Below are 24,488 nucleotides of genomic sequence, written 5' to 3' on the forward strand. Positions count from 1 at the left end.
TAAATAATAGTAATAAACCTTGAGGTTAGTATTGCGCCTTATCATACTTAAGGACTTTTCAAAGCGCTTCACAGAATTTTCCTGCGAAAATGAAGTGACTGTGTAGGCGAATGAATGCACCAGCCCAATTGTGCGCAAACAGCCATGGAGTGAATGACCAATTTTATTTGCGGGATTGTTGGGCAGATCAATGGATGAAAATCCCTTCTCTTTTTGAGTACTGCCATGGGATCCTTGACATCCACCTGAACAGGGACCTTTGCTTAACGTCTCATCTGAAGAACGACACCTCCATTAATCAACATGCCCCACCACTGCGCTGGAGTGTCAGCCTAGACGATGTGATTCCAAGACCCGATGTGATGATATTAATAAGGCTAGGTCTACCGATCACATTGCGTTACGCTGCTTGCTTGAAAAGGACATGTCACAAAGTGCATAACCTTGAGATCAGAAGATTGCCAGCAAGACTCAATTAACATTTAACAGGAGCAATCATATGTGTAAATAATGAATAGCATTACAATCCATGGATATGATGCGCAAAGCAACACAATTTATCTTTCTGGCTTCGTGGCTGGTAATTCTTAATTATCTCTGATTTTTTTTCAACACTGGTTACACAATGGACTGGAATGAGTTTCACGTGCCGTGAGCAATGCAATTCCGATCTAAAGCTTCCACTTCAGCTTTAACAAAAGCACCGAATGTGTGATAAGCTGTCGCAGTGAGGAAAGCCTTTTGCAGTCACACTACAATGCTAGCGGGAAAGTGCCTCGAACCATTTCTCCCCCCCCCATCCATCCCGCCACACACACACAAACACACACACTTACACACAGAATATTGTGGAGTCCTGCAGCATAGTGGTTAGAGGACTTGACTTGCAAACAAGAGGTCCTGGGTTTGATTCCCGGGCAGGGTGAACTGTGAGGCAAGTTTCCTTACTCCACACTTTCCTTACTCCACAATAATAATCCTTTCAAAATTTGTTAAATAATTATAAATCGGTCGCTCAATCCATGACTGTTTGTGGGACATTGCTGTGCACAATTGGCTGCCCCGTTTTGCCCACAAAATATACAGTCAATTCACTTCACAGTATATTCTGTGAAGCGCTTTGAAACATTTCAACGGGGTAATAAGGCACTATATCAAATGCAGGGATTATTATTATGCTTGCACAAGGGGAAAAAAAAGAAACTTGCATCAATATAGTCTGCCTTGGCACTCTGTAATATTAAACCTTAATGGGATTATACAGGCAAGTAACTTCTTAAAACAAGCTGAAACGGATAACTCAGATCCCCAGATTAGTTTTCATCAGACTGGTTCAGCAGTAAAACAGTGACAAAAGAAGTCTGCTGTAAAATCAGCCTGGTTGATGGCTATTCTCAGTGCAACGCCACATGCTGTTAATAAAACGATAGGATTGCTCGCTGAGTTGTAACCGCTGCATTTGTTTCCGACGCTGAATCAAGTTTCCCTTTGTTAAATCATTCTCCAATCGCCAGTGTGAAAGAATATGAATCATTTTATTGAAGGCAGCGGCGTGACAGGTGTTTTATTAAGAGCATGAGGGAGCTGCGTTTGCGGCCTAATTGCTGTCAGATACTCAGTGGCTTTATTAGCAAGTGTACAAGGCCAAAAGAAAAACTCTCACACTGCTGCTCACTGCCACTGAAACATGTGGAGTCCTGTGGTTACAGCACTTGCCTCACAAGCGAAACCTCAGATAAGTTTCCTTACTCCAACGCCTTTGTTCACCAATCAATAAGTCGGAACCCGGTTGTTGTTCGATTGGTGGATCGCTTTCCGGGGGTAATAATCTCACAAAAAATAAAGAATAAAAATAATAGTAATTTGGTCGCTCAGTCCACGACTGTTTGTGGGCTACTGCTGTGTGGAACTGACTGCCTCATTCCGCCGACAAAATACACAGTATAATTTGTGAAGCGCCTTGAGACGTCTCAACGACATGATGAGGCGCTATATCATATGCAAGGATTATTACTATTATTATCATAACTGTATGAAAGATAGAGCTTAAGCTCTGGTTGTGAAACTCAATGTATTGAGCCTGTGATTGGTGACTGCAGTATCCCCTCACTCCATCACCTTCACCTCTTTTGTTATTCTGATCAAGTATCATCACAGTAATGAATTCATCAATTTAACTGAGATAAATTGTTCAACACGGAAAAGACAGACCTATCTACCTGTCAGTGTGAACCGAAAGTCTCATAATGTCATTATTTCACTGACAAGGTTGTCTGGTCTAAATGAGTATCTTTTCCAATATATTCTTCCTGAAATGTTAATAACTGTGACTTTGCTCTCGTAATTATAATCTTCCCAATGACTACTTGTGACATTGCTAAGCAGCATTTACAAATGTTCTGCTGGTGAAATTTTTATCTCTCGGTCTGCATACTGTGAATGGCATCTGCTGTTTTACCCTTTCCTTTCCCTTTTCTGTAATTATTTTTGAATGCTGACTGCAATAGACTAGGGTGGCATCTCGGTTCATCTGGGGACGCTCTGGGTAGAAGGTTGTCGGTTCGAGCCCCATGTCGGGACTTTGAGGTCACAGTCCAGGCTGGTGATCCAATGCAGAACTGAGGAAGCACTCTGTTAGTCGATTGGCAGATCGCTTTTCCTGGGGTAATAATTCCTTTCCAAAAAACAATAATAATTATCAATTGGTCACTAAATTCACAACTGTTTGTGGGGCACTGCTGTGCGCAATTGGCTGCTGAGTTTCGCCCACAAAATATACAGTCAATTCACTTCACAGTGAAGAGCTTTGAGACGTCTCAACGATGTTATAAGGTGCTATATCAAATGCAAGGATTATTATTATAATAAGCCCTTTACAAAGTCTTTAATAAAGTGCTGTATCAAATGCACGGATTATCATTATTAGATTGTCAGAATAGATTACCACTCAATTGATCAATGTTATAGTTGCTGTGAAAAGAAGGGAAGCTAAGATACTTTAATCAATTACACAGTGTAATTTGGAGGAGTAAGTGGGAACAAAGGTGATGTGGCAACAGAAACTTGTAATCGAATCAACCCTCTGGGTTGGTTTATAGTCTGGTTCCTGAGCCTGGCGGGTATGCAGTACTCCAGCCAACCTGGCTGATCGGCAGGACTTGGAGGGGTAGACTGGCCACTGGGGACAGAACTTTGAAGTATCGATACCTTCGAAGACAGGAAATTCAAGCCAGAATTAGAAAATACCTTTAGAAAGGAAAAGTGGCTCAGGGAAAGGGGTTCTGCAAATCCTTCTTAGGATGCTCTAGATATAGTGCCTTAAAACATCATCGAGACGTCTCAAGTTGCTTCACAGAATATACTGTAAAGTTTAGTGACTGTGTGTTTTGTGGGTGAAATGCGGTACCCAATTGTGCACAGTAGTGTCCCACAAACAGTTGTGGATTGAGTGACCAAATTATTATTACTATCATTATTTTTTAAGGGACTATTACCGCTGGAAAGCGATCCAATCGACTGACAAGGAGGTACCTACTTACTGCTAGATAAACAGATGCATGTGGAGTAAGAAAACTTGACTAAGCTCTCGCTGTACTGAGAATCAAACTCGGGTCCTCTCGCTTGTGTCTATGAGGGAGTGTGTGAGTGAATACATACTCACACTCACAGTATTTATCTCTCCATTCACATGCAGAGTATCTGGCTCTCTGCGCACACTCACAGTGTCTGTATCTAACACTCACACTCACAGTGTCTGCATTTCACACTCACACTGCTTATCTCTTCACTCACACTCTTACAGAATTTATCTCTCCCCTCACACTCACAGTGTCTCTCTCACACTCACTCAGTGTCCCTCTCTCCGCTCACACTCACAGTGTATCTCTCTCTCTGCTCACACTCACAGTACATGTCTCTCCACCCACACTCTCACAATGTCTGTGCCTCCCACATAGCAGAGGGAATGGGGAAATCAGTCAATAGAGACATTACCTTTGTTAACAGTGTGATAAAAAAAGCAAATTGTTATTGTTGTAAGATTTCTGAGTCCAGAATTTGGCAAGTTGTTGAACTAGGCCCTAAGCTTGAAGATAGTTTTCTGTTAGTTTCTTCAAAAGAAAAGACTTGAACAGTAAGACCGTGTTTGAGAATCTGCCAAATTCTGGACTTTCTAAAACGCTACATAAAAAGGGTAAATATTGACCAGGTTCGATATAGAGATTTTTTCATTAAAATTCTGTCTCTGTTTATTTCTCCCCACTGACCCAACATCCTGCTTTGTTTGCTGTTTCCCCACATCATGCAACATCGCACAGCATTAGAAGGTATTATAAGACGCCCACTCCAAATGCTGCCAATTAGAGATAAGTGCAAATGTGGGGTGACAGGAATCAAGGTCAGTTTTGAAAGAGTCTGAAGCCAAACTGAGTACCTTCTTTGTCATTGATGTTTCCAAAAAAGTGCTACAATCCCTGAGACTCCCCCCTCCCTCTCATGCTCTCGCCTCCTCCCTCTCTCTCTCTTATTCAATGTCATTGTGTAAGTGGATGAGACTTGCTGCCTCTGATAAAACCCAGGGATTAAGCCGGGATGTGTGTTTGGAAGTGTTGCCTGGGACTGGGCATGAATGTGGCAATAGAGATGGGAGGGAGGGAAGCAATGGGGGGGGAAGAGGGAGGGAGGAATGAGGAGGCAGGGAGATTTCAGACTCATTTTCTGGCATTGGGTATATTAGCCTTGCGTCAAAGCAAAGCCTTTGAAAATTGGCTCAGTGAAACCTCGCTCGCTCTCAGCGACCAAAATACTCCTCATTGTCGGAGACGACCCAATGCAGATGATGCCTTTCCTCTGAAAAGTTATAACTTGGGAAATGGATGAAAGCTTTGAGGGGTCTCCGAATAACAAGTAAAAGCATCAATTATATATTGACTGCTGGAGAGGCTGCTTATTGAAGTCATGATTCAACATTCGCTGAAAGCCTCCATGCCTTTCCTATTGGAAACAGTTCTATCTCTGTATTTCCGAGACAGCGTCCCACTTTAGATGCACACTCGCATTTCTGCAGTTCCTAAATCTTCTGTTACAAGGAGCCATTGAGTCGTGGTCCGAAACTTGGCAGCTACATTTCCTGCTCCAAGACTTGCCTGAAAGTCTGTATTCAGCGGTCTCTTGGTTGCGAGCCAGAACACACACACACACAAAAAAAACCTGCACTCGTTCTGCATGAAAATGATTTACCTTAAAGTGGCAGTGACCCACGCTTTAATGTGTGCATGCATTAGTTTTAAAATCAAATTTGCTGGAAATAATTGTTGCAACGCTTTTTTCGCTTGTGGAGATATTTATATTGAGAGAAAGCGTGAATTCATTCTGCTTTCTCCAGGAACGGGCAAGATATTGGTGATTTAAGTGATGTAATGTGGTGTTTGTCTGCTTGCTGGGTCTGACTGGGTTGGCATCCACCCCCATTCCCTTCTTCACTCAGCTCTGTGTGTGTGTTATTGTGTGTGAGTGTGTTATTATGTGTGTGTGTGTGTGCGCTTGGGGGTGGGGGGTGGTGGGAATAAGGGAGTTAAACTGTGACACTCTAACGTCAGTGCGTCACTGACCTTGGCATCGTTAACTGGAAAAATTATACCTTGCAAAAACATTTCTGCCATGCAGCTCGGCGGTTTTATGACTGGCGGTGGTAGTCATTGTGTGGTAGGAGGTGGAGGGTAGAGGAATGAGGCAAATAGGTGCCAAAAACAGGCACATTTTGGCAAATTCATTCTTAAAGGATGTGGCCCTATCTGACTGATGACTGATATGGAAAGATGAGCGCATAATAATGATAAAATAATACATTTGTACAATTGATATAGCATTTCAAATAATATCTTTCTTATGAGGAGGACGTCTCAAAGTACTTCACAGGATTTACTGTAAAGTGTAGCGACTGCATCTATAATAATTATCCCTGCATTTAATATAGCGCTTTATTACGTTGTCAAGGTGTCACAAAATGCTTCACAGGATATACCATAAAATCATTTAGCTGTGTGCATTTTGTGGGCATTTGGCTATCACCATTCATTCCGCTAACACAAATGTAGGGCTTTCCGCTAACATTGGGAACCTGGTGAAGATGGCTCAAGGTCTCCAACGCTTTTCACATCCTTTGGATTCAGTCTGAGGCTGGACTGGACAGAGACGATCAACCTCACTGTGGATCGATTGACAGTGGGGGTTACAGATGTATAATAATAATCATTATCATGTAGTTCAGATATCTCAAATCTCAAAATGCTTCACAGAGTATACTGTAAAATGAATTGACTGTATATTTTGGGGGCGAAACGCGACAGCCAATTGCGCACAGCAGTGTCCCACAAACAGGCGTGGATTGAGTAATCAAATTTTTTTTTTAAGGAATTATGATCCCCAGAAGGCAATCTGTCAATCAACTAGCAACTAGGTTCCTACTTACTAGGTAAACAGAGGCATCTGGAATAAGGAAACTTGCATTAGGTTTCACCCTGCCTAGGAATCAAACCCAAGTCCTCTCGCTTGTGAGTGTTCTAACACTACACTACACGACTCCACGTGGTATCGTGGCCGGTTCTGCTCCTTATAATTATACAAATGTTAATGACTCTTACATTTGATTTAATCATTGTGGCTGTAGCTGTAGCTCAGTGGTTAGAGCACTCGCTTTGCAAGTGAGAGACCTGAGTTCAATTCCAGGCAGAGGGCGAAACCTTGGGCAAGTTTCCTTACTCCACACAGAGCCTAATAATAATCCCAAAACCAAAAACAATAATAAATTGGTCATTTTCAATCTACGACTGTTTGTGGGACATTGCTGTGCGCAATTGGCTGCCGCGTTCGCCCACAAATATACAGTCAATTCACTTTACAGTGTGTTCTGTGAAGCGCTTTGGGACGTCCTCTCGACGTGAAAAGCGCTATATCAAATGCAAGGATTATTATTATTATTATTATTATAACACTTTTCCGTGTTGGGAGAATATATCAAAGTGATTCACAGATTATACTGTGAAGTGTAGTAACTTTATTTTGCATTCAAACCGAAGTTGAGCACAGCAATGTCCCACAGCCACAAAGTGAGTAACCAATTTTATTTGGGGGCCAGAACACTGAAAGAAACTCCCTACTCTTTTAAAATAGAAGGATTTTTAACGCCCCACTTAAACAGGTAGATGGGACGTTGGTTTAAGGTTTCATCTGAAGGACGGCACCTATGGCAATGCACACCCTCAACATTGCACTGGAGTGTCATCCTAGACTATGTGAGTTGAAAGAATGTTACTAACTGAGCCAGGCTGACACTTGCTCTTGAGTGTAATAATAATCCTATAATCCTTGCATTTGATATAGTACATGATCACGTCATTGAGACGTCTCAAAGCGCTTCATAAAATATATTGTAAAGCGGATTGACTGTGTATTTTGTGAGCCAATCTGTGTAGTTTTATAAGGCAAACATGAGGCCATTAGCTGAATTTAAATGCCCGCTCACTCAGGTGATAGTGTGCTCACATCGGTCCCACTTGGCAGGACTTATATTTCTGGTCGTGTTCCCTTTGGCCTCGTTTTACTTAAAAAACGCGGGGACGTTCTGTTTTAGCAGCTGTGGGGACAAACGGGCTCTCATGAGCTGAAATATTTGGGGTCGCCCAGCGAAACACAGAAGCTTAACCGATGCATAAATTAAAGGCAGCGCCAAAGGAGGGGAGGAGGCTGGCGGGGGAGAGATCCATTCTTGGGAGCTGCCAACTGCAAACTACATTGTTTTTACGCTAAAGAAAATCTCACTTTGTATTCCGCTGAGCCTAACAAATCATCTACAGTATATGTTTGTCCGTGGCTGTCGAGCCGGAGGATCAACAGTGACCTTCTTCCTCTGAACACACAGCTGTTGCTCTGTTTCACTTTCGTGCTGCTCAATGAACTGTTTAAACTCGGCTTTTAGAAGCCCCTGTCTAAATTCTCCACTGATCCTCCCCGCAGTACAATGTCTGCTGCTGTGTGCATTCAGTACTGTGCATCTTTCATTTTCAGCTTCAACCCCAACTCCAACCCCTCCCTCCCTCAAACACCCACACCCCCATTTCACTCAGCAGTTCTGACAGACTACCCTTTATTGTCCCTGCAATTTTCCTCCGCATAATTTACTGCCTAAAATCTTGGTGGCTGCAACGCAAAGGGAACTGCGCAGCCTGTAAATAATGCAATTAACATAATTAACATACTTGTGTATCGAGTTCACATACCCCAGACGTCGTACTTAAACTGTACAGAGCTGTGACCAGCCCTCACCTAGAGTACTGCACACAGTTCTGGTTGTCGTTCCATGAGTTGAGCAGCCCAGGCCCTAGAGGCAGCATAGTGCAGAGGAGAACAACGAGGATGAACCCCAGTGTTAGAGGGATGAGCTGTGAGCAATGATTAAATAATCAGCGAATTCTTCAGTCTCGAGAGAATATGACTCAGATGGGATTCATAGGGGCCTTATTTCACTCACAAAATATACAGTCAATCCACTTTACAGTGTGTTCTGTGAAGCGCTTTGGGACGTCCTCCCGACGTGAAAAGCGCTATATCAAATGCAAGGATTATTATTATTATTCACAATATATTCTGTGAGGCGCTTGAGATGACTTGAAGACATGATCAAGTGCAATATCAAATGCAAGGATTATTATTATTATTATAGAGACGTAAAACATTTTAAATGGGATTAAAAATGGAAACAAGATCTATACTTAAGGATGCACTCTAACAGTAGAACGAGAGGACATAAGGTTATAGTTGCAAAGGACAATTTCAGGACACATCAGAAAGTTTACCCAGAGGGTAATTAACGATTGGAACAGGGTGCCAGGAAGGGTGGTTGAGACCAGGACATGGGACCCATTTAAAGAGCAGTTTATGCTGTGATGGGAGGACACTAGGTTGGATGTTCTGAAGGAATAAGATCAAATGGGATAAAGGGTTTTCTTCATTCGAACCCATCTTGTGGATCTTGTGAGTATTTTTCCATTCGTAGATGATGCATATGTGGAGCGTTCAGGCTAGTTTGGAGGCTAGTTCAGGCTATGAAGCACAGAGATAGGTGTCTGTGTGTGTTAGACACCTAACTGACCAAAATAAAAATAATAATAATAATCTTTGCATTTGATATAGCGCTTTTCACATCTTCTAGACATCTCAAAGCGCTTCACAAGAATATATTGTAAACTGCATATTATGTGGGCAAAACACGGCAGCGAATTGTGCACAGCAGTATCTCACAAACAGTCGTGGATTGAAGTGACCAATTTATTACTGTTTTGTTTTTGAGGGATTATTATTAGGCTCTGTGTGGAGTAAGGAAACTTGCCCAAGGTTTCGCCCTGCCAGGAATCGAACCCAGGTCTCTCGCTTGCAAAGCGAGTGCTCTAACCATTGAGCTTCAGGACTCCACAAAAATATCTCCATACTAGTAGAAAAATGCAACAAACTCTTCAGCGAGGTCTGAAATTCCACTTTACAGGTCCATAGAAGCCATAAAACCATAGAATTTACTGCACAGAAGAGGACCATTTGGCCCATTGTTTCTGTGCCAGCTCCCCTCAAGACAAATCCTTTCAGTCTCAACAGTCTCAATTACCTGCCCTTTTCCCCATACCCCTGGAGCTGACTCGTTTTTAAGATATTTGTCTAATTCTCTTTTGAAAGCTACTGCAGATTCTGCCTCAAGCTTCGCTCTCCACTGGGCATTGCACAGCCTAACTACTGTGTGTGTGAAAAAAATTATCCTAACCTCCAAAATTGCTCATTTGCTAACTATTTTAAATTGTCCTCCAGATATAAATGACACACTGACCAAATGATTTCTTAGCCCCAAAGGCCCTATTATTGTTAGAATTTATATTGTAACCCTTGCATCTGATTTTTTTTTAGGGGTCAGTCGAGTGTCTGACACATGCGGAAACTCATCATTATGCTTAAGAGTATCCAAACCAAACTGAGGATTCCATGAATCCCACCTACACATGGATATATTCTCTTTTCTTCAAGAGCACATCCTGCTTACCTAATTCAAGAGATTTTTAGGTACAGGTTGGCAGGAACCAAGACTTCCCTGAGTATGCTTTGAAGTACTGCTGGATTCTAACCAGCTAAAAGTGCCTAACTTTCCATTAACATTACTGTCTGGCAAGCTTTCTTGCTGCTTGTTCAGCTTGGAGCAACCTACCATTAGAGCTTTGGCTTGCAGGGTTAACAGGAGCTGAGTGGAGTCTGCTTCCAGTGACTGGTCTGCCCTTCCAAGACCTGCTGATGAGCCAGGTTGGATGTGCTGTCATCAGCAGTGCTTTGGAGTTCTGTGGACCTGCTGGATCAGGAACCACCACAGAGCGTTGACTCAATTCTGACATTTGCATCTGACACAAGGCCTTTTGGAGCAACATGAAGGCCCATTGGCAAATAGCAAAGTCCCACAAACAGCCACAGAGTGAGCAATCAATTTAATTTGGGGAAGTTGTCGGTCAGAACACTGGGATAATTGTCTTCCTGTTTTTGAATAGTGCCATGGGATCTTTAACTTCCAGCTAAACAGGGAGAACGGACTTAGGTCTTATAAGGATATAAATCCCCCGTCTGGCATTTCAGATAATACTAAAATTTGATACTTAAAGAATCTCCTAATTCTGAGAGCAAGTCAGACCCATGTTAAATGCAAAACATCCAGTCCTGTAACAGGATTTAATGTTCAGCCAAAGTTTGACATTACATCAGTGCCTTAAATAGCACTCAATTGTAGGCGAACATCTGTCTATTAACAAGAACTTTTATGCCTCCTAAGCATCTTAAGGAGGGAATTTATCCATATAAAAGTACCGCCACATGAATTTTGATAGCAGAAAGCAAAAGTTTAGCCTCGCTGCTTTGGTAGCATATTCACCTCTGAGTCAGGAGACTAGGTTCAGGTCTCTACATCGGGACTTTAAACTCAGTCTAAGCTGACACTGCATTACAATGCTGTGGGGGAGCTGCTGGGCTTCAAATGAGATGTTCAACTGAGGTCCCATCTGCCTGTTCAGGTGGACATTAAACATCTTGTGATGCAACTCGATAAAGGGAAGCGAGTTTCTCCCAGTGTCCTAGTCGACAATCCCCCAAATAAATGTAATCATTCACTTCAGGGTTTTATGTTGGACATCACTGCGTAAAAATTGACTGCCACATTTGCCTACAAAACACACAGTTACTACATACTGTAGTAAGATCCTGTGAAGTGCTTTGAGACGTCCTCCCCATGTGAAAGGCGCTTTATCAAAAGTAAAGATTATTAAAAAACATTGGGTCACTCATCCACGTCTCTTTATGGGAAACTGCTGTGCGCAATTAGCTGCCGCATTTCACCCACAAAATACACAGTCCATTCACTTTATAATATATTATGAGAAGCGTTGTGAGGCGTCTCAACAACAAGATAAGGCAGTATATCACATTAATGGATTATTATTATTGTCATTAAGTTCAACATCCATCTTAAGACCTATCTCTTTGATCACACTTTTGTTCATTTCTCTCCCATTCCCCTCGAATCCAACACCCTCAGGACTGTAAGTGCCTTGCGACCTCTTTCCGATGTGAAAGGAGCTACATGCATATTCAGATTGTACTGTACGTTCGTTTTCCAATAATCATTGGGTAGTGTAAAGAGATGTTATCCACCAGCTGCCTTGGGTGAAGCATCTAAGGGAAGCTGTTTGGGATCTGTCTTTGGTTGCTGTGCCTCATCACCTAGCCCTGTATAAGTGAGAAAAGACATTGCCTGTGAGAAAACAGTGTGTACATCGCCAAGAGACTCTGGCACTGATACAGGTCCCTGAAGGTCACTCACAAACATGCACATGTGTTGTTGGCTATTCAGTGATGCTTCAGCGCTGTTCCTTCAATGGTGAAGAAGCCGTCAGCACTGAGGCACATCTGCAAGGTGAAGTGCGTCATACACAGGGACTGCATTGCCAGTGGCTGCTGAAGTAGGGATGATTGGGGACATCTGGAAGGGAATAAGGTGAGTATATTTCGGGAGGAGAGATGGTAAGGGACATTGGGGAATTAGGATTAAAATAGATTTAATTGGAGGAGCTACCAATAACACTAATACAATAATAATAATGATAATCATCCTTGCATTTGATATAGTGCCTTATCACATTGTGGAGCTTTCTCAAAAAGCTTCACAGAATATACGTAAAGTGAATTGACTGCATACTTTGTGGGGGAAACAATGGGGTCGACTGGCCCAGAATTTACTCCACTCTATTCTTCATTCCTTCTATTTTTCTTCTTCTGTTTATTCTTTATTTGTCTCTATTCATCATTCTTATCCCAATCTTCGCTCCACTCTAATCTTCCCTCACTCTATTCCTCACTCAGCTATCCTCTTAACCTCTTTATTCTTCCCTGAATTCACTTCTTCACTCCTCTCTCTTCTTCACCTCTTCCATTTTCTCCATTTCCATCTTTACTCTCTTTCTCTCTCTCTCCTTCATTCTGTTTGCTTCTCCACTCTCCACATTTTGTCACTCCTTTCATTCGGTAACACCTTGTCCCCTTCACCTCCTCACTTGTGCACCCTTGTCTCAGCTTCACTCTCCAGTCTTGCTCACGCTCTGCTCTCTTGGCCACCCTGTGTTCACACTGTGTTTATATGAACAAAACCTGTTCTGAAAACTTTCAGTAATGCCAGTGACTTTGACGCAGCAATGGGAAGAATATTGCACAGAAGAGTTTGGCAGACTCTATAATTTAAATTCTGCATCTCTCTTATTTTACAGTGTGTACTTGAGAGATCATAGGATCACACAATTGATTTGGATGAAGACCCTTTAGCCCATCTGATCTCATCCCTCCAGAATACCCATTCTTACATCCTCCCATCATCGAATCAAACTCCTCAAACTCTACCGAGCCAGCTGTTCCCTTCACCTAGCGAGCACTGACCTGTTTCATGTCCCTGTTGTACCCATCTCATTCTCAACGGGTGGGCTTTCAGCCTTTCTGCCCCCAGTCTCCTGAACTCTGTCCTTGAATCCCTCCGAATCCCTCACTTATTCTCTCTCTCATCACCTTGAAGATCCGTCTCAAGACATTTTTCTCTGACCACGTTTTCTGTCATCTTTCCCCTCCTCACCCACAGCTCGAGTGATCAGACTTTACTGTTAATTACTTTGGGATATGTTCCTGACGTGAAAGGCAATGCATCATCAATGCAAATTTGTATTGTATTAAACTGCTTTTTAAATAAGTTCAGTTTCTTGGCCTCAACCACCCTTCCTGGCAATCTGTTCCAGTCATTAATTACCCTTTGGATAAAAGAAAAATCTCCTGGTGTCTGTCCTGAAATAGCCCTTTACAACTCTAAACCTATGCACTCAATCCACTAATCGTTATGGGTTTACTTTTTCAATGCAAAATCTTATACACCTCTATGAGATCCCCTCTGAGTCATCTTCTCTTAAGACTGAAGATCCCTAGTTTATCGGGTGGAGACGGAGTAGGATTATGCTCCCTTTGCCTGCTTTGATCTCTCTAGCTCGACAGACTTTCTACTTGAGGAAGCTGTGATTTGTGTTGGCTTTGCAATGGAGTGTCAGCCTATACTGTGTGAATTCAAAATCCCAGCATGGAGCTCGAACCCCACAGCCTTCTTATTTGGAGGTGAGAGTGCTACCAACTGAGACAAGATGAGCCAGGAATAACCATTCGGTTGAATCTGTTTAGCCAGATATAGCAGACTTTTTAATTTCAAGTATCTCTCTCTCTCTCTCTCTCTGTCTCTCTCTCTCTCTCTCTCTCTCACTGTCTCTCTCTCTGACTCTCTCTCAGTCTCTCGCTGTCTCTCTGTCAGCCTCTCTTTCTCTCTCTCAATCACATTCTACCTCTCAATCTCTCTCCCTCTCTCTCCCTCTCTGTCTTTGCTCTATACCCATCTCTCTCTCTATGATTTGTCCTAATTCATTTTATTCCTAATGTCTTCCACTGTCTCTCAACCATCTGTGTGAAGAAAAGCTTCGGTGATGGCATTTCTACCCAGTTTAGCTCTTAATTTTAAGGTTAATGTTCATAATTAACATTATCATTAATAGTTTCATGATAATAATCCTTCATTTGATTCAGTTCTGGTCTCCCTAGCTCCGTCATCCTGTGTTGGCTCAGTTGGTAGCACTCTCGCCTCTGAATCAGAAGGTTGTGGGTTTAAGTCACACAAGCTCACATTGTCCAAATTGACACTTCAGTGCAGTGCTGGGGATGAGTTGCATTGTCGGAGGTGGCGTCCTTCAGATGAGATGCAAAGGGAGGTGCCGTTTGCCTGTTTAGGTAGATGTTAAAGATCCCATGACACCATTTGAAAATAAGAGGGAGTACTGAAGTCCTGGCCAATGGTTCCCCAAATAAAGAATTGATCACTCACTCCACAACTGTTTGTGGGACATTACTTTGTGCAAATGGCTGCCACATTTTGCTCTCAAAATACACAGTCATAGAATCATACAGCACAGAAAGAGGCTGTTCGGTCAATCGCATATGCACTGGCTCCTAAAAGAGCAATCTAACTCAATCCCACTGGCCCGCTTTCTCTCCGTAGCCCTGCAATCCTGTCCTCCCCAAATACCCATCTACTTCTCTCTTAAAAGTTGTTATTGAATTGGCTTCTAATACCCTTTCAGGTAATGCATTCCAGATCCGAACAACTCGCTGGATGAAAGAATTTTTCTTAACCTCCCCTCTGTTTCTTTTAACAACTATTTAAATCAGTGTCCTCAGATTACTGACCCACATGCCAGTGAAGCCGTTTTTCTCGATTCAACCTATCAAATCCTCTCATAATCTTGGAAACCTCTATTAAATCCCCTCTTAATCTTCTCTGCTCTAGGGAGAATAATCCTAGTTTCTCTAACCTCTCCTCAAAACTAAGGTCCTTCATTCCTGGTACAAACCTGGTAAACCTCCTTTGCACCCTCTCCAATGCCATCTTTCCTAAAGTGCTGTACCCAGAACTGAACACAATCTCTAGCTGAGGCCGAACCAACATTTTATAAATATTCAATTTACTTTTCAGTACCGCTTGTGAAGCTCTTTGAGATATCTCAATGATGTAATAAGGCGCTAGATCAAATGTAAAACATATTATTTATTATTCTAAATTTCCGCACAACAACAACAACAAAATTACATTTGAGAGGTCTAGAAGACGTCAGATGTAAGGATTATTATTATTATTATTATTTGTAAAGCGCCTTTCACGTCGGGAGGATGTCCCAAGGTACTGAGCAGTGAGCAAGGGAAATGAAGTTGGTATTCAGGTCATGTTATATGCACGGAATAGAAACACTTCACAGATATCAAGGTCCAGAGATATAACGTAACCTCACAATCTTGGTGAAGAATGGCATTTCAAGGTTGATAGCCCTGTTTAGGTGTTTTGTTGATCCAGTGTTAGAGGGCACTTTTAACAGCAAAGCTTGGAGCTACATGCAAGATTCATGAGATGTGGTTTCCTTCCAAAGACGCTAGGCCTTCTAGTGTACCATTGTGTGACGCTTATCACTTTGCAAGCTGTGCGGGCGCTCTGATGACATCTTTGAAGCCTCTAGATGTTGGAGCACATATTAATTTCAACAGTAGACCAGAAGAAGTAGTTGTTGTGAGGTTAGAGGGCAGGAGGAGGAGAGTTGGGGGAGAGGAGAAAAAAATAAAATGAAACATTTGCAAAAGGAAGCCTGATGAAATATTGGCTTTTAAAACTTTGTGTGTTGCATGGCCAACAATTGCCCCTCCCCTCAAAACAAAAAAAAAATGGTTATTGACTCCATTCACTGCTATTGGTGGGACATCGCTGTGTGCAAATTGGCTGCCGTGTGCACCCACAAAAACACACACAGTCACTGCACTTCACAGTATATCCTGTGAAGCACTTTGAGATGTCGTCCTGACATGAAAATGATGCTGTACAAAATGCAAAAATTGTTACGACACATTGGTCGTATCGAAATTTGCTTTAGAGTAATTTGTGGGGCCTTTCTCGAGCAAATTGCTTTCAAAGACGACATGTAGGTGGGTGGGTGGGTGTGTGTATATGTGTGTGCGTGTGTGTGTTTACATGTGAGGTGAAAGGTTATTGCATCCACCAGCCGAGGGCTGAGCCATAGATGTTCTGTCACTGAGAAGCTGACACACAGAAAATATGATGCACTATCTGAATGGAACTTCACTTCACACAGATATTATTTTCAAAGACCAAGACCTCCTTTGTCTGTTTCATTTTCATTATGCTTATTAGATCAATGGCACCCCCTCTGGCTTGCAACAAGCATAGAATACTCGGAGCACAGAAATAGGCCATTCGGCCCAATTAGTCTTTGCTGGTGTTTATGCAAATGCAAGTTACATGTATGTTAAGTTATCACAATGCTGCAAGATATTTATTTTAAAGTATTTATCCCCTTTCCATTTAATGCAACAACTTGCATCTACACAGCGCCCTTCGCGTGTCTGTTTGGTCAGTAGGGTGTCTGACACGTGTGGAATCCCATCACCAAACTGAGAATTCCACCTACACATGGAAATTCCAGAGATAGATAGTGGAGATGAAATGCGCACTCACTTCCTGGAGGACACATCCAGCTTACCTCATTCCGGAGAGTTTTACGGTTGGCGAACGCCAAATCTTACCTTTCACATCGCAAAGGGATGAGGTTAGACACCCAGCAAAGGAGAGGGTGGGGTGGGGGAGATGTGAAGGGGGAGAGGTTGGTGGTCTCAGGCATGTTCAGACAGTCAGGATTTGAGGTGGGATTTAATGACAGAAAGAGAGGAGGGCAGGGGTGCGGGGCTTGGGGGGGTGGAGGGGTGGGTGAGGGAAATCTAAACTCTGTCACCCACTTGTCTTCACAGAGGCTTGCGATAAACCATTTCACATTCTAACGACCTTTTGCATTGAACAAAAATACAATTCTTCTAACCTTCCTCTTTGTTATTCTGGTGATAATCATTAATGTATGCTCCTTTGTCACTGACCACCAATGAATGGAAAAGGTTTTTCTGTAGTTAACCATTGTTAAAAAAAATTGAAGATCTTTTTGGATTTCCGAGTCCCTCTTATCTCCTCCCCCAGCCCTATTTGCCTTCGCTTGAAGAAAGCTCCAAACTTTCAAGTCTTTTCCACGTAACTATAACCTCTTATCTTTGACACCAGCACAGATATTCTCTGTTGTGCCCTTTCCTTCATTGGCATATAATTCACGACTATCTTTCTGGGTCTTCTTGGAGCTCAACTGGCTCCAAGGTGATATGTTTGGCCACAGAACATCTAAATCGAGCCAGCCGTCAGTGGTATTCTCAGTAGTCCGGTTCCTGAGCCAGGCAGGTCCAGGATACTGGTGATGGCAGACCTGTCAGCTTAGATCATCAGAAGAACGAGAAGAGGCAGACCCTTCACTGGGGTCAGACTATTCACTGGAGAATGACCGCTTATTGAGGGATGGACTCTTGTCATTCAACTCCTGTTAACCCTGCAAGCCAAAGCCGTAATGGATAGGGTGATCCTAGCTGGATAAACAGTGGCAAAATTACAAGACAGGGCTCTCTATGACAAGCTATGAGGTTTTAGCTGGTAAAACTCTAGCAGTTATCCCATCACATACCCTGGAGTCCCCACGCTTTGGCTCTAATCAACCTACGCCTAAGTGCACTCCGGGATAATGTAAGCAGAGAGGAAGAGAATGGATACTCCGTACCAGACAACTGGACAAACTGAAGTTACATACTTATTTGGAACTCCCAGTACTTTAGACTGGATACTATTAAGATGATGAGTTTCCACATGTCAGACATTCGGCCAACACAAAAACAAACAGCAATGGATGAAAGAAAACCAGAGCTAAAATTTTAAACTTAAAGCCTAATTGTATCACAAGTTCAGAGTTTATCTCTTCAAAGACCTCAAACACCAGAGTTCCCATCTTATTTTATGTAACAGAAGTAAAAACAGCGACAGTCTATTTAATGACTCAAGGCATAATGCCAAGACCCAATGCCTCCCAGCAGGCGGATTGCCTTTGGATCTGATGCATCACATTTAAATGACCTGTTTTTACCAATACTTCACTATCTTATTACATCTTATCCACATACACGCAAGGAGTGATAGATATGGACCCTTACAGACAGCAACAGGCATCATTCACCCACAAAATGCACATTCCCGGAGGAGTCATGTAGCTCAGTGGTTAGAGCACTCGCCTTGCAATCGAGAGTCCTGGATTCAATTCCAGGAAGGATGAAACTTTGGGCAAGTTTCCTTACTCCACACAGAGCCTAATAATAATCCCTCCAAAACAAGACAATAATAAATTGTTCATTTTCAATCCATGACTGTTTGTGGGACATTGCTGTGCGCAATTGGCTGCCGCGTTTCACCCACAAATATACAGTCAATTCACTTTACAGTATATTTGTGAAGCGCTTTGAGATGTCTAGAAAATATGAAAAGCGCTATATCAAATGCAAGGATTAATATTATTATTATGATGATTCACTGCCCTTTACAGTATATCCTTGTGAAGTGCTGTGGGTCATCCTCCCAATGTAAACGGTACAATACCAATACAAGGATTATTATTATGTTATTAAAGTTTAAATCACTCCAGAGAAGTAGTTTGTAAACGTTTTCAGTGATGCTCAGCAAACGAATAACACTGCCACTTGACATGTGAATGGATGTTACTTTTCTTAGTATGTTTGAGTTTCTTGAAACCGGTGGTAGAATGGGAAGTGAGGGGGTCGGAGAGGTAGGGAGGCGCCAGAGAGCGAAGGGATTTGAACACGAGTGTGAGGACCTTGAAATCGATCCATTTGGTGATGGGGAGCCAGTAAATCCTGGGCCAGAACTGGTGAGATGTGGGTATGGAGTTTGGTCCGGGCCAGTATGTGGGCAGCAGAGTTTTGAATGAGCTGGATCTTGTGAATGGTGGAGCTGGGGAGACCGGCAAGGAGAGCATTGAAATAATCCAAGTGGGAGGTGACAAACACATGCATAAGGGTTTGGTCTGCATTTGGGTAAGGTACGGTTGGCAGAGGTGGAAGAAGGCGGTCCTGGTTAGGGATCGGATGAGGGGAAGGAAGGACAGCTGGGGGTCAAACCGGACGCCTAGGTTGCGCACTGGTTCGGTGAGAATGAGGGAGAACCCAGGGAGGTTGAGGAGTTTAGATTCACAGGAATGAAGATGTTGACGGGAGCCAAGGAGTGTGGCTTCCGTCTTGTCCATATTCAGCTGCGGGAAGTTTACACTCATCCAGGCCTTGACGTTTGCCAGACAAGTTGATAGAAACCAGTTCTTTTCAATGGCCGACAATTGAAAAAAAATATAGATCTGCAGGCAGTTTCCTTTGTCACACAAATTGTATACATGAGGCTACCTTAATGCAGCACAGCCTTGTCCCTACTGAGTTGATTGACAAGAAGAATAAAACTCAGTAATCCAGTCACAGAGACATAAGTAGCATTTAAACACACTGACTAATTCAGCGCCACAGGGTGAGAAAATAAAGGCAACACACAAACAAATAAACATCCGATGCACTAAGTCTGTATATCAATCCGTCTGCCCTGGGAGAGTTTCCTTTGAATTTTGTACCAAGTTGAAAGGGACTCGAAGATAACCAACAATCAGAGAAAGAGAGAAAGAGACAGACAGACACAGAGAGAGAAAACATTTGGGGATGAAAGTGTCTGTTTTTTTACAAGAGACAATATTTGTGATCAGATGGGGTCCTATTAGGATATGCAAAGCTTGGCATCGAGGGAACAGTAAAATCGCTGGTATAATAAGCAATTGGCTATGGTAATTCCCCTGATCTTTTGCAAGCTTTTGTTAATAAACTGCTGATGAGAGGGAACATTATTTGTTAATTAGGATCCAAAGCAGTTGAACAAAAAGGCTCTTTCTATGCATCACACACATCTCACACGCACACAGACACACAGCACAAACATACACAGAAGCATAATTTTATTTTACAAGCACACACCCCCCAAACACAGCACCCTCACACATCTCACACACACACAACAAAAACACACACAAACTGGGAATGTCCAGGTAAGCGTGCCTGAAAATAAATAATAATACTGCATAATAATAATATTCAAATAATAATCTCTACATATCACTAGGACAGTAATAATGCTTGTATTTAATATAGCAAACCAGACGTCCTCCTTGGGACGTCCTCCCGACATGAAAGGCGCTATACTAATGCAATTTTGCTGCTGTTGTTGTTGTAGCACCATTCACACCACATTTTCAAATAACGCCATGAGATCTTTACAGTCTATTTAACATCTCATCTGACAGACTGCAACTCCAACAATGCAACACATGCTTAACGCTGCATTCAATGTCAACCTAGACTGTGAGTTCACAGTTCCGACATGGGGCTTAATCCCACAACCTTCTAACTCAGAGACGGGAGTGCTGCCGACTGAGCCAGCCTCAACTTGCCACCTATTTAGACCGTGATTAATAATACTCTCTCCAGCAATGCCTGAGAGGCAGTGAAACATTGCAGATTTCCTGGTGTAATTGGTTTCCAGCATCAATTAAGTTGCTTAATTGTCTTTTTCAACAATGCGATTGGAAACCATTATGTTACTCAAAGGAAAATTGCAACTTTGGGGTGAAACCACAGGCTAGTGATGTTTCAATTAACAACCGTTTCGAAGAAAAACAGCCAGTCGATTTCTTCATTTATCAACCATTTTAGGACCGGGATGTTTTTATTATATACTTCAACAACAACTTGCACTTATATAGCGCCCTCCACAGAGGGTAGCGTCTCAGAGCATTTAGCAGTGGAGAAGCCTAACTCTGAGCTGGGGGGAGGTGACCGGAAGCACGGTCGAAGAGGAAAGTTTTCAGGTGGGACTTGAAAGAGGGGAGAGAGTGGGGCAAGGCGGAGGGATTGAGTGAGAGTGTTCCAGAGTCTTGGGGCGTAGTTGCTGAAAGCACAACCTTCGATGGACATCAATCTGTTTGGTGATGGGGAGCCAGTGGAGCCTGGGCCAAAACTGGTGAGATGTGGGGACGGAGTTTGGTCCAGGTCAGTATGCGGACGGCAAAGTTCTGAATGAGCTGGATCTTTTGAATAGTGGAACTGGGGAGACCTGCAAGGAGTATGTTCGGGTAATCCAGGCGGGTGATGACAAACGTATACACGAGAATTTTGGCTGCATTTGGGGTAAGGAACGGTTGGAGGCGGGCAATGTGGTGGAGGTGGATGAAGGCATTCCTGGTTAGGGACTGGATGTAATAATAGTAAATGGGATGAAAGACAGCTGGGAGTCGAACCGGACACCAAGGTGTATGTCCACTTCAGCTGCAGGAAGTTTGCACTCATCCAAGCCCTAATATCTCCCAGACAAGCTAATAGTATATACTGTATATTATTCAGTTTCACCCAGAAAAATATATAGTATAGTCTGTGAAGCACTTTGAGATGTCTGAAAGACATGATAAGGCACTATATGAAATGCAAAGATTATTATTATCAATATTATTTCTATGTTGACAATCGAGTCCTGTGTTGTGAGTACTCTGCATTGTTGGAGGTGCAGTCCTTTGGATGAGACGTAAAACCAAGAATAGTGAAGGGAGAAGGCCACGACACCGAGAGAAACTCCCATCGCTTTTCGAGCAGATCCCATGGCACTACTCAAAAAGAGAAGATAGTTATCCCGGTGTCCTGGCCAATAATCCCCCAAGTAAAATTGGCCCTTCACTCCATGGCTGCTTGTGGAACACTGCCTTGTACAATTGCTGCGTTTCAGCCACATAATATACAGTCGATCCATTTCACAATATATCCTGTGAAGCGCTTTGAGACATCTCAAAACGTGATGGTGCTACATCAAATGCAAGGATTATTATTACCATTATTATTAGTAGTAGTATTATTATTTCACATCAGAAAAAAGCACTCACTCTAAGCCTGGCTGTAGAACGGTTGGCATTGAGTCGGCCCAGAAATCAAGTGAGGCGAAGGATTTACTGCAAAAAAAATCATTCAATTTGTCTCGATGGGGCATGGATTAAATCCTGTTCCTCTTATTGTTCCAAAGATTACTGGTCTGAAAACAATCATGACATGCATGTTCGGAACATCTATCTTTGCTTGATTAGTAAGCCATTAAATCCCTAAGCTCTTAGCTATCCAAATCAGGCTTTATTCTGTTCGTCATGTTCAGAAATTTATGCAAGTAATTTTATTCTCAGTCGTCAACTCTGTCGGGAATAAACCCGAGCGATAAACTGAGTGTCACATTATAACGTTTCGAATCGCTTGAACTGCATTCACTGTAAAGTGCAGTGACTGTGTGTCTTTTTAAGTGAATGTGGCAGCCAATATGCATAGAGTAGCATCCCCCAAGCAGCCATGAAATGAACAAAGGTTTTTGTCTAGGAGGCTGTTGATCAGGACACTGGAAGTAACTCTTCTCTTTTCTTCTCTTAATCTTTAATGCCCAGTTGAACAGGCAGTGCCGTCCAAACATGACAGGGGTTGGAAAGGATTTAGATAAATATCTCAAAAGGAAAAATGTAAAAGAGTAAAGAGCAGGTAGGTGGGACTGGAGTATTTAGCTACACTGGATGAGCGAGCAGTGACAATTGATATAACACAAATTTACATTTGCAATACACAGCGCCTTACATGTCTGGATGACGTCACATAGTGCTTAACAAGTCTGGCCTGACACTGAGCTAAGGGTGGGAGCTGAGGGGGTGTTGAGAAGGGGAAAGATGACACAAAGTACAGGCAAAGAGTTACAACAACAACAAGATTGCATTTATAGAGCGCCTTTCACGTCAGGAGGACATCCTAAGGCGCTGGACAGTTGGGTCAGGACCCGAGCAGGGGGGAAATGGTCAGGGTGAGGGAAGGGAGGGAGCGAGGAGGGGGTAGAGAGTCGAGAGCGGAGCTGAAGGCACAGTCAAAGAGAAAGGTCTTGAGACCGGCCTTGAAGGAGGAAAGGGAGGAGGCGGCGAAGGCACTGGGGGATGGAGTTCCAGAGCCTAGGGGCTGAGAGGCTGAAGGCCCGGTCACCGATGGTAGGGCGGTTAGGGTGGGGGATGTAGAGCAGACTGGAGCCAGAGGAACGGAGGGTATGGGCAGGTAGGTAGGGGGATAGTAGGTCGGAGAGGTAGGAGGGAGCGAGGCCATGAATGGCCTTGTAAGGTGAGGATGAGGCTCTTGAATTGATCCTCTGGGGGATAGGGAGCCAGTGGAGGCGAGCGAGGGTGGGAGTGATGTGGTCCCGAAGCCTGGTGCGGGACAGTACATGAGCTGCAGAGTTCTGAATGACCTGCAGTTTGTGGAGGGAGGTGGCGGGAAGGCCGGCGAGGAGAGAGTTCCCATAGTCCAGCCTTGAGGTGATAAAGGCGTGGACCAGAGTTTCAGCAGCGTGAGGGGTGAGGTAGTGCCGTAGTCTGGCGATGTTCCGGAGGTGATGGAAGGCGGTGCCAATTGTGGCGCGGATATGAGGGAGAAAGGACAGCTCAGGGTTGAACAGAACACCGAGGTTCCTGACTGGCTTTGAGAGGTGGAGAGTGCAGCCTTGGATGCTGATGCTGTCAGGGCCTGAGGTGCGGAGGCGCTGACTTGAGCCAATCAGGAGGGGCTCAGTTTTGCGCACGTTGAGCTGAAGAAAGTTGTGTCTCGTCCAGGACTCGAGTTAGGTCTTGAGATCAATCTTAAACAAGGGGAGAGAGCGAGTTGGAGGGACTCTGGGATAGAGTTCCAGAGAGCGGGTGCAGATCAGCTGAAGAGCGCACCAGCTAATGGTGGGGCAGATAGGGTAGAGCACATGAAGCAGGATGATGCCCGCTGAGCAAAGGGAGTGGGAGGGTCAGTCGGGTTTGAGGAGGTCAAAGAGGTAAAGGATGGGGATGAGAACGTGGAGGGATTTAAAGGAGAGAATGATGATCTTGAATTCATTTATATTATGCCATTACGTCTTGCCGTGCATTTACAAACAGTTGTGGGTAGAAGGAAGGGTGATATGATTGTAGGCACTGTCAAAGTGGTAAGGTTTAGGTGGAATTTAAAGGCCGAGAGGATGGGAGGTGGGGCGCAGTCAGAGATGGAGGTCTTCAGGCGTGATCTGAAAATGAGGAAGGAAGGGACAAGGCCGAGGGATTGAGAGAATTTGGGGTGAATTGGCTGAAGCATGACCACTGGTGGTGGAGCAGAGGGTACGAGGGACAAGCAGGAGGCCAGAGCCAGTTGAGTGGAGTTGATGGGTGGTCGCAATGGTGGGGGTGTGGGACATACAATAGCCTTGAATTAGCAGAGTAGAGAAGAGAAGCAGAACGGTAGGGTTAGCTCACATATATGCTGCAATGACTATTAGCGACAAAGCAGTCCATATT

This window comes from Callorhinchus milii, unplaced genomic scaffold, assembly GCF_018977255.1.
Source record: "Callorhinchus milii isolate IMCB2004 unplaced genomic scaffold, IMCB_Cmil_1.0 Scaffold3, whole genome shotgun sequence".
NCBI lineage: Eukaryota > Metazoa > Chordata > Chondrichthyes > Chimaeriformes > Callorhinchidae > Callorhinchus > Callorhinchus milii.